We start from the raw sequence: 10253 nt of genomic DNA, 5'->3' as shown, positions 1-10253 counted from the left end.
GCAGTCAGTCTGCAGTGCTCAAGAGCAAGATTGAACTGTGCTCTCGTCTGTCGCATTAGCAATGCAAAGTGTCCTTCCCTCAGGCTACTATTTTGCATCCACAGTAAAAACATTTCTCGTTAGTGTGTATGCAGATCTTGAACCAAGTTATTCTAGCCAGGTATGTTACAAGCATTGCCTTAACGAAATCTATAGGTATCCCTGCCGGAGGCAAGCATAGCGGGTATTTTAATGGAATAGAATTCTTTAAGATCTCACCTGTGGTGGTCATTTCTACATTTTGGGTTAGTGCAAAGTAAGGTGTCTGTTGGTGAACTACTGACCGTAACCTATTTTCCGTGATCACCACAAAGGATCTTATTTTCGGCAGGTTTTTAAATTTCAAGTTCATAGCAGCAGGTAGGCAACCAGTTAGGGTTTCACGGTAGGGGTTGATGGGGTATTGAATGACAGCTGTAAGAGGATGTGATCGTAGTCTGTTGCGAGATTGTAGGTTACAATTGATTCCTGAAGGTGCAGAGACGTGATGCAGTGGTTCAGCCAGGAGGTTGTAATTGTGTATGTTCTATTTTATAAATAGGTCTAGGAAGAGTGGGGGAGTAGGATTTTCACGAAATCATATTGATAATTTAGTTTTAAATATCTAACCGAAAGAGACTTTTTTCTACACATAACTGTTTGCATTTCATATAGACAGTAGTCCATAATTTGGACAATCATAATTTTTTTTTTTTATCTTATGAACACCTAGAACCTTTCACAGTTTGTAAAACTGAGGAAAACTCGTTTCCAGTCTTCAAAAACAGGAAGTAAAGGTGAGGTCCCACCGAGATTTGAACTCGGATCGCTGGATTCAAAGTCCAAAGTGCTAACCATTACACAATGGGACCTTACATTTCCTAAAAATTCTGAAGAAATTCTGACAAATCAGTATTCACCTTTCTTACAGATGCATTTCTCAACTAATCTCAATACCCACAACTATACATTCTTTATTGTTTTCTGTTTGTCTAATCACGTTTGTCTCCTCCAAGAGAGTAAATAGGAATATCTATGCACCATTAGTTTAATTTCTGGTGGTATTTTCCACCTACTATTTTTTGTACATGACCAGCAACACACTGGCTCTGGAAAAGTTACAAATTCCCCTGAAAGGAAAGAGTTACGCAAAATCCAAGAATTACCATGTTCTAATGCAGTAACTTCTAGCAAATTGACATTTCCTCAACGTGTGTCACCCCATAAGCATGTTGCCCGCTTACCGTTGCCTAGCAATGAAGTATATGAAGAGTGGGGGAGAAGCATTTTCACGAAATCATATTGATAATTTAGTTTTAAACATCTAACCAAGAAGAATTTTTTCTGCACATAACAGTTTGCATTTCTTATAGACAGTAGTCCATATTTTGGACAATCATAAATTTTTTTAACTTATGAATGCCTAGAACCTTTCACAGTTTGTAAAACTCAAGAAAACTCTTTCCATTCTTCAACAACAGGAAGCAAAGGTGAGGTCCCACCGAGACTCGAACTCGGATCACTGGATTCAAAGTCCAGAGTGCTAACCATTACACCATGGGACCTTACATTTCCTAAAAATTCTGAAGAAATTCCGACAAATCAGAATTTACCTTTCCTACAGGTGCATTTCTCAACTAATCTCAATACCCACAATTATACATTCATTATTGTTTTCTCTTCGTCTAATCACGTTTGTCTCCTCCAAAAGAGTAAACAGTAATGTCTATACACCATTTAGTTTAATTTCTGGTGGTATTTTCCACCTACTGTGTTCTGTACATGGCCAGCAATACACTGGCTCTGGAAAAATCACAAATTTCCATGAAAGGAAATAAGAGTTATCTTCCCAAAGGAAATTCTTTGGGTGACCTAATCCAAGAATTACCATGTTCTAATGTGGCAACTTCTTCTAGCAAATTGACATTTCCTCGACGTGTGTCACCCCATCAGCATGTTGCCACACACCATTGCCTAGCAACGTATTCAGGAAAGTAACTATGAACCAAACTGTTTTTTTCTCAGAGCTATGAAAATTAAATACTTGGCTTATTAGTAGTTGAGAGAATTATTCCAATACTCCGTTAGTTTCTATTTATCCTTTTTCTTAAAATATATCTATTTTTAGAAAAGGAGCTGTTGTTATCATAAGTATTGTTAGAACTCATAATGGTGAGATGGAAGAAGATCATTATTGTTGTTGATATTTGAAGTTTTTTTTTTTATTAGGACTAATAATTTCCTAAGTCTACAAGGTAACTAAATTTTTCAAATATATTCAGAGGACCTAGTGTTGACACGATGCAGAGAAACCAGGTTGATCAGATGGCGAATAGAATGAAGGCTGAAAAGAATATGAAATCAGTGTCTAAAGTAATGGCCATTATTGGAGATGTTATTCTTAATCTTACAATTCAACAGTAATGCAAATAAATCTTAATCTTAAAGAATATTAAATTATGCTTAAATCTAATTAACATTGCACAGGGTTCTCCTAGAGACAAACGTAATGAGATGAAGAGAAAACAATAATGAATGTATAGTTGTGGGTGTTGAGATTAGTTGAGAAATGCAACTGTAAGAAAGGTAAATTCTGATTTGTCGGAATTTCTTCAGAATTTTTAGGAAATATAAGGTCCCATGGTGTAATGGTTAGCACTCTGGACTTTGAATCCAGCGATCCGAGTTCGAGTCTCGGTGGGACCTCACCTTTACTTCCTGTTGTTGAAGAGTGGAAACGAGTTTTCCAGAGTTTTACAAACAAACAAAAGTATACGTCCCTAATCACATGTACGACAAATATATGTCAGTGAGTTTACAGTGCAATCTAGCTGAAGTCTACTGTAAATATTCCTTATCGCAAACGCTTCTACCTAGCGGCGGTTCCGTTTATCAGCATTGCATAAGACACGAGGCTAAAGATAATTAAAAAGATCGAAGTAAACTCTTGGAACGTAACTGACGAAGGCATGAGAAATCTAGATTTTGGAGTCATTCGGACAAAGGTTATCGACGAGATACGCTTAGAAAACTTCAAGGTACAAAACACACGAACAAACACACACACACACATACACACACACACACATATATATATATATATATATATATATATATATATATATATATATATATATATATATATATATATATATATATATATATATAGTATATATATATTAGTGGAAATGAAAAGGAGAGAGAATGAGCTTTCTGAAACCCGTCTGAGCTATCGAATGTTCTACTCAGTTCACGTTACCTAATGAAATGCGACCATGAATTTTTCATCTCATTCACGCCAAAAGAACAATTTTTCATCATACAATGATTAAAGAATTTTTATTTCTTCAGAGAGATATTAATGCTTTTCTTCTAGAGTGAGGTTGTTAGGCTAACTTTAAAATGCCATAATTCGGTTTACTAATGCCTATTTCCCTGAATGTGTTATGTTCATATACTGTATCCGCTATTTCAGTCTGTATTTTTGGTCGATTTTTCGTTTTATCTTTGATGGTCATCTCTTCTCTGGAAAACTTCTAGAAAGTTAATAATAATTTTATTAATTCCAAATTAGTGAGGAATAATAATAATAATAATAACAAGAGGTATAATAATAATAATAATAATAATAATAATAATAATAATAATCATAATAATAATAATAAAAATAATAATAATAATAATAATAATAACGGGGCGCCGTGGCAGAGTGGTTTAGCTCATCGCTGGACTGGTTAAGGAACATTGAGGCTACGCATTGATTGCTTGGGAAAGGATCTTTGCCACAATTTCCTCAGCCACTCAGCTGTAAATGAGTACTACCTATCCCTGATGGGGTAGGGTCCAGCTATGGATTAAATAGCAAAACTCAGCAATGATGGAAAGAAATGAAAATTAAACGGCAACGACGTAAACGGAACCACTGGCAACAGAGGAGCTTCGTCCGGCAGCCAGGTATACAGCCAATGAGCAGTCATCCAGCAACTGACCACCACAACGACAGTAACCAGCAATCATAGACTAGACTTACAGAGGCAAACCCAGAAGAAGAAATCTTCAAGACTGGTTTCTGGTGCCCCAGTTGCTCTGCTCTCGGAAGCAACCCAACAGTCTAGTTGGTCAACATCTGGAATGAGGTTAACACCCTCAAACAGTTTGAAACCGGTGTAGTGATTTGTGTAAAGAGAAAGAACTGGTCCATGCACAAGTTCAGCTCTGGGAACTGGAGAGTGAGCTAATATCTGCATTACTGGTAAGGACAAGAAGACAAACTAAGAGATGATTCCAGATGACAACAGGAATGGTGAGCTACCTAACAATATATTCTTTCCTGATAGTATCCTTCATCTCTGCTGTTTTACATCCATTTGGAATTGCATGGAAAAGTCTCATCAATGTTTGAAGCTATTCCATACAGAAAGAACAAAATCCCTCCATGAAAGCCTACAACACCAATTAACTAAGGGAGAAAACAAGTGAAGCTAATGAATAATGAGACTAATAAATATCATTAGCAAGACTAGTAGATAGAACTCATGTCTTGATACAAACACCAACACCACCATCACAACAACCTTGATGAAACCAAATCAACATCAAATGGAAAATTCTGGTAAAACAAATCATGGCTGGAGATTTGACTTGAATAAACTGAAAGTAGATTTGTTGGGAATCTAAGAACCAAGAAAAGTAGAGGGGAACTGAACAAGAAAATACAGAGTACAGGAGAAGGGACTACATAATGGTACGTGAACAGGAATACTGGATACCAGTTGTGCACTGAACAAACTCTTCAGAACAATCCAGAAAAGACCATGCTTCAACTAAGAGTTCTCCAGTTCTCTTACATTCATGCACCATGGTTCCAGGAAGTCAAGGAGGTGAAGCCTTTGGGAAAACAAAACAAAGTTTTTCCCGAAGTTGTATAACCTTTCACAGCAGACACCTGTTAGAAAATACCCAACTGGAAAGTGATAGGTCCTTTCCCTTGTTTTTCCTTACAAGAATGTTCTCCCTGGTCATCCATTTGAAGGTGAACAATGGTGCATTATATATAAACCACCATGCACCCAAATGGATGACCACAGGAGAACATTCTTAGTTTTGAGGCAGTATCCATGAAATTATTAGGACCTGGGCCTTACCAGTTGTGGTATTTTTCTAACAGGTATCTGCTTATTAACTTTAGGAGGATAAAACATCATCCCAACCAACACAATTTCTTCCTTGACCTTCCTGAACCAAAATGGTATGAATGTTAAGTGATAGGAGATTGATCTCTTAGTTGGCATGGATTGACTTTTCTGGTTTGTTCAAAGAGTTTGTTCAACTGGTATCCTTTATTCCTGTTCTGGGATAAGATTAGCAGTTAACATCTGTACTCTGGATCTTTTCAAGGTTGTCCCCTCTTCTTTTCTTGGTTCTTGATTTCATGACAAAAGTACTGCAGAAAATCTCTGGATACCAGTTTATTCAAGGCAACAAATTAACCATTTGATGTTGTGGACGACATCAAGCTGCCTTAAGAGTATCAAGGAAACAGTTACCCTAATCAAGACTGGTGTAAGTGTTTGTATCTGGGGGCATGAGGATACTAGTCTTGCTAATGAAAATTTATTGGTCATCATAATTCCAAAGTGACACTTGTTTGAAGGGATAAAGCTACCAGATTGGTGCATCAAACACATAGATGAGATTTTTGCAAATTTCTGGGAATGGATGTAAAACAGCAAGATTGAAGGATCTATCAGGAAAGAAATTGCCAGACCTCGCTGTTACATATTCAAATTTCCTCGCTGGAAACATGTTAGAAAGCCATAAACCATTGCAATACCAGGAATCTCTACAGTTTGTCTTCTTGTAGTGGAGTGGCAGTATTGAACTCTCCAGTTGGACTCAGAAATTTGTGGAAACAGTTCTGACTCTACACAAATCACTGGTCCCAAGAGCAAATTCAGACAGTGTTATTTTCTAACACAGATGTTGACCAGGTCTACTCTTTCTGAGGACTGCATCAACATCGAGAGCAACTCCAATATCTTAAAACTTCTCTTGTCCATTTCTTCTTCTTCTGGTTTGCCTCTGTAAGTCTAGTCTATGGTTGCTGGTTACTGTTGTTGTGGTGGTCAGCTGCTGGATGACTGCTCATTGGGCTGTATACCTGGCTGCCGGACGAAGCTCCTCTGTTGCCAGGGGTTCCGTTTACGTCGTTGCCGTTTAATTTTTCATTTCTTTCCATCATTGCTGAGTTTTGCTATTTAATCCATAGCTGGACCCTATCCCACCAGGGATAGGTAGTACTCATTTACAGCTGAGTAGGCTGAGGAAATTGTGGCAAAGATCCTTTCCCAAGCAATCAATGCCTAGCCTTAGTGTTCCTTAACCAGTCCAGCGATGACCTAAACCACTCTTCCACGGCGCCCGTTATTATTATTATTATTATTTTTGTTATTGTTATTATTATTATTATTATTATTATTATTATTATTATTATTATTATTATTATTATTATTCCTCTTCTACCTCTTGTTATTAATATTATTATTATTCGCACATAGGAAGTTTTCCAGAGAAGAGATGACCATCAAAGATAAACGAAAAATCGAACAAAAATACAGACTGAAATAGCGGATACAGTATATGAACATAACACATTCAGGGAAATAGGCATTAGTAAACCGAATTATGCCATTTTAAAGTTAGCCTAACAACCTCACTCTAGAAGGAAAGCATTAATATCTCTCTGAAGAAATAAAAATTCTTTAATCATTGTATGATGAAAAATTGTTCTTTTGGCGTGAATGAGATGAAAAATTCATGGTCGCATTTTATCAGGTAACGTGAACTGAGTAGAACATTCGATAGCTCAGACGGGTTTCAGAAAGCTCATTCTCTCATTTCCACTATATATTTCATTTTATATATATATATATATATATATATATATATATATATATATATATATATATATATATATATATATATATATATATATATATATATATATATACATATATATATATACATACATACATATGTGTGTGTGTGTGTGTGTGTGTTTCGTATCTTGAAGTTTTCTAAGCGTATCTCGTCGATAACTTTTGTCCGAATGACTCCAAAATCTAGATTTCTCATGCCTTCGTCAGTTACGTTCCAAGAGTTTACTTCGATCTTTTTAATTATCTTTAGCCTCGTGTCTTATGCAATGCTGATAAACGGAACCGCCGCTAAGTAGAAGCGTTTGCGATAAGGAATATTTACAGTAGACTTCAGCTAGATTGCACTGTAAACTCACTGACATATATTTGTCGTACATGTGATTAGGGACGTATATTTTTGTTTGTTTGTAAAACTCTGGAAAACTCGTTTCCACTCTTCAACAACAGGAAGTAAAGGTGAGGTCCCACCGAGACTCGAACTCGGATCGCTGGATTCAAAGTCCAGAGTGCTAACCATTACACCATGGGACCTTACATTTCCTAAAAATTCTGAAGAAATTCTGACAAATCAGAATTTACCTTTCTTACAGGTGCATTTCTCAACTAATCTCAACACCCACAACTATACATTCATTATTGTTTTCTCTTCATCTCATTACTTTTGTCTCTAGGAGAACCCTGTGCAATGTTAATTAGATTTAAGCATAATTTAATATTCTTTAAGATTAAGATTTATTTGCATTACTGTTGAATTGTAAGATTAAGAATAACATCTCCAATAATGGCCATTACTTTAGACACTGATTTCATATTCTTTTCAGCCTTCATTCTATTCGCCATCTGATCAACCTGGTTTCTCTGCATCGTGTCAACACTAGGTCCTCTGAATATATTTGAAAAATTTAGTTACCTTGTAGACTTAGGAAATTATTAGTCCTAATAAAAAAAAAAAACTTCAAATATCAACAACAATAATGATCTTCTTCCATCTCACCATTATGAGTTCTAACATTACTTATGATAACAACAGCTCCTTTTCTAAAAATAGATATATTTTAAGAAAAAGGATAAATAGAAACTAACGGAGTATTGGAATAATTCTCTCAACTACTAATAAGCCAAGTATTTAATTTTCATAGCTCTGAGAAAAAACAGTTTGGTTCATAGTTACTTTCCTGAATACGTTGCTAGGCAATGGCGTGTGGGCAACATGCTGATGGGGTGACACACGTCGAGGAAATGTCAATTTGCTAGAAGAAGTTGCCACATTAGAACATGGTAATTCTTGGATTAGGTCACCCAAAGAATTTCCTTTGGGAAGATAACTCTTATTTCCTTTCATGGAAATTTGTGATTTTTCCAGAGCCAGTGTATTGCTGGCCATGTACAGAACACAGTAGGTGGAAAATACCACCAGAAATTAAACTAAATGGTGTATAGACATTACTGTTTACTCTTTTGGAGGAGACAAACGTGATTAGACGAAGAGAAAACAATAATGAATGAATAATTGTGGGTATTGAGATTAGTTGAGAAATGCACCTGTAGGAAAGGTAAATTCTGATTTGTCGGAATTTCTTCAGAATTTTAGGAAATGTAAGGTCCCATGGTGTAATGGTTAGCACTCTGGACTTTGAATCCAGTGATCCGAGTTCGAGTCTCGGTGGGACCTCACCTTTGCTTCCTGTTGTTGAAGAATGGAAAGAGTTTTCTTGAGTTTTACAAACTGTGAAAGGTTCTAGGCATTCATAAGTTAAAAAAAATTTATGATTGGCCAAAATATGGACTACTGTCTATAAGAAATGCAAACTGTTATGTGCAGAAAAAATTCTTCTTGGTTAGATGTTTAAAACTAAATTATCAATATGATTTCGTGAAAATCCTACTCCCCCACTCTTCATATACTTATGTATAAAATAGAACGGAAACAATTACTACAACCTCCTGTAATTTTCAAAGCTCTGAGAAAAAACAGTTTGGTTCATAGTTACACTCCTGAATGCATTGCTAGGCAACGGTAAGCGGGCAACATGCTTATGGGGTGACACATGTTGAGGAAATGTCAATTTGCTAGAAGTTACTGCATTAGAACATGGTAATTCTTGGATTTTGGGTAACTCTTTCCTTTCAGGGGAATTTGTAACTTTTCCAGAGCCAGTGTTTCGCTGGTCATGTACAAAAAATTGTAGGTGGTTGTTATTTACTCTCTTGGAGGAGACAAACGTGATTAGACAAAGAGAAAACAATAAAGAATGTATAGTTGTGGGTATTGAGATTAGTTGAGAAATGCATCCGTGAGAAAGGTGAATACTGATTTGTCAGAATTTCTTCAGAATTTTTAGGAAATGTAAGGTCCCATTGTGTAATGGTTAGCACTTTGGACTTTGAATCCAGCGATCCGAGTTCAAGTCTCGGTGGGACCTAACCTTTACTTCCTGTTTTTGAAGACTGGAAACGAGTTTTCCTCAGTTTTACAAACTGTGAAAGGTTCTAGGTGTTCATAAGGTAAAAAAAAATTATGATTGTCCAAAAATATGGACTACAGTCTATATGAAATGCAAACAGTTATGTGTAGAAAAAAATCTCTTTCGGTTAGATGTTTAAAACTAAATTATCAATATGATTTCGTGAAAATCCTACTGCCCCACTCTTCCAAGACCTATTTATAAAATAGAACATACACAATTACAACCTCCTGGCTGAACCACTGCATCACGTCTCTGCACCTTCAGGAATCAATTGTAACCTACAACATTCGCTACAATCTCGCAACAGACTACGATCACATCCTCTTACAGCTGTCATTCAATACCCCATCAACCCCTACCGTGAAACCCTAACTGGTTGCCTACCTGCTGCTATGAACTTGGAATTTAAAAACCTACCGAAAATAAGATCCTTTGGGGTGATCACGGAAATTAGGTTACGGTCAGTAGTTCAACCAACAGACACCTTACTTTGCACTAACCCAAAATGTAGAAATGACCACCACAGGTGAGATCTTAAAGAATTCTATTCCATTATAATACCCGTTATGCTTGCCTCCGGCAGGGATACCTATAGATTTCGTTAAGGCAATGCTTGTAACATACCTGGCTAGAATAACTTGGTTCAAGATCTGCATACACACTAACGAGAAATGTTTTTACTGTGGATGCAAAATAGTAGCCTGAGGGAAGGACACTTTGCATTGCTAATGCGACAGACGAGAGCACAGTTCAATCTTGCTCTTGAGCACTGCAGACTGACTGCAATGTCTGGAAAATTTGAATCGGGCGATTACCCTCGTCTCTGGAA

The 10253-nt window shown here is 36.5% G+C and overlaps 6 non-coding genes across 6 annotated transcripts; 3 read left to right on the top strand and 3 right to left on the bottom strand.

Moving 5' to 3' along the window:
• Positions 1 to 818: 818 nt before the first annotated feature.
• Positions 819 to 890, bottom strand: TRNAQ-UUG (transfer RNA glutamine (anticodon UUG)). Its single transcript has one exon. It is a non-coding gene; the product is annotated as a tRNA-Gln (tRNA).
• A 621-nt stretch (positions 891 to 1511) lies between these two features.
• TRNAQ-UUG (transfer RNA glutamine (anticodon UUG)) lies at positions 1512 to 1583 on the bottom strand. The gene has a single exon. It is a non-coding gene; the product is annotated as a tRNA-Gln (tRNA).
• Positions 1584 to 2652: 1069 nt separating this feature from the next.
• On the top strand, positions 2653 to 2724 carry TRNAQ-UUG (transfer RNA glutamine (anticodon UUG)). Its single transcript has one exon. It is a non-coding gene; the product is annotated as a tRNA-Gln (tRNA).
• Positions 2725 to 7415: 4691 nt separating this feature from the next.
• On the bottom strand, positions 7416 to 7487 carry TRNAQ-UUG (transfer RNA glutamine (anticodon UUG)). The gene has a single exon. It is a non-coding gene; the product is annotated as a tRNA-Gln (tRNA).
• Positions 7488 to 8556: 1069 nt separating this feature from the next.
• Positions 8557 to 8628, top strand: TRNAQ-UUG (transfer RNA glutamine (anticodon UUG)). Its single transcript has one exon. It is a non-coding gene; the product is annotated as a tRNA-Gln (tRNA).
• A 679-nt stretch (positions 8629 to 9307) lies between these two features.
• Positions 9308 to 9379, top strand: TRNAQ-UUG (transfer RNA glutamine (anticodon UUG)). The gene has a single exon. It is a non-coding gene; the product is annotated as a tRNA-Gln (tRNA).
• Positions 9380 to 10253: the final 874 nt, after the last annotated feature.

Source organism: Macrobrachium rosenbergii, chromosome 14 (genome assembly GCF_040412425.1).
Source record: "Macrobrachium rosenbergii isolate ZJJX-2024 chromosome 14, ASM4041242v1, whole genome shotgun sequence".
Lineage (NCBI taxonomy): Eukaryota > Metazoa > Arthropoda > Malacostraca > Decapoda > Palaemonidae > Macrobrachium > Macrobrachium rosenbergii.
Note: the sequence above shows the minus strand (reverse complement) of the source record. Positions and strands in the feature narration are given on the sequence as shown.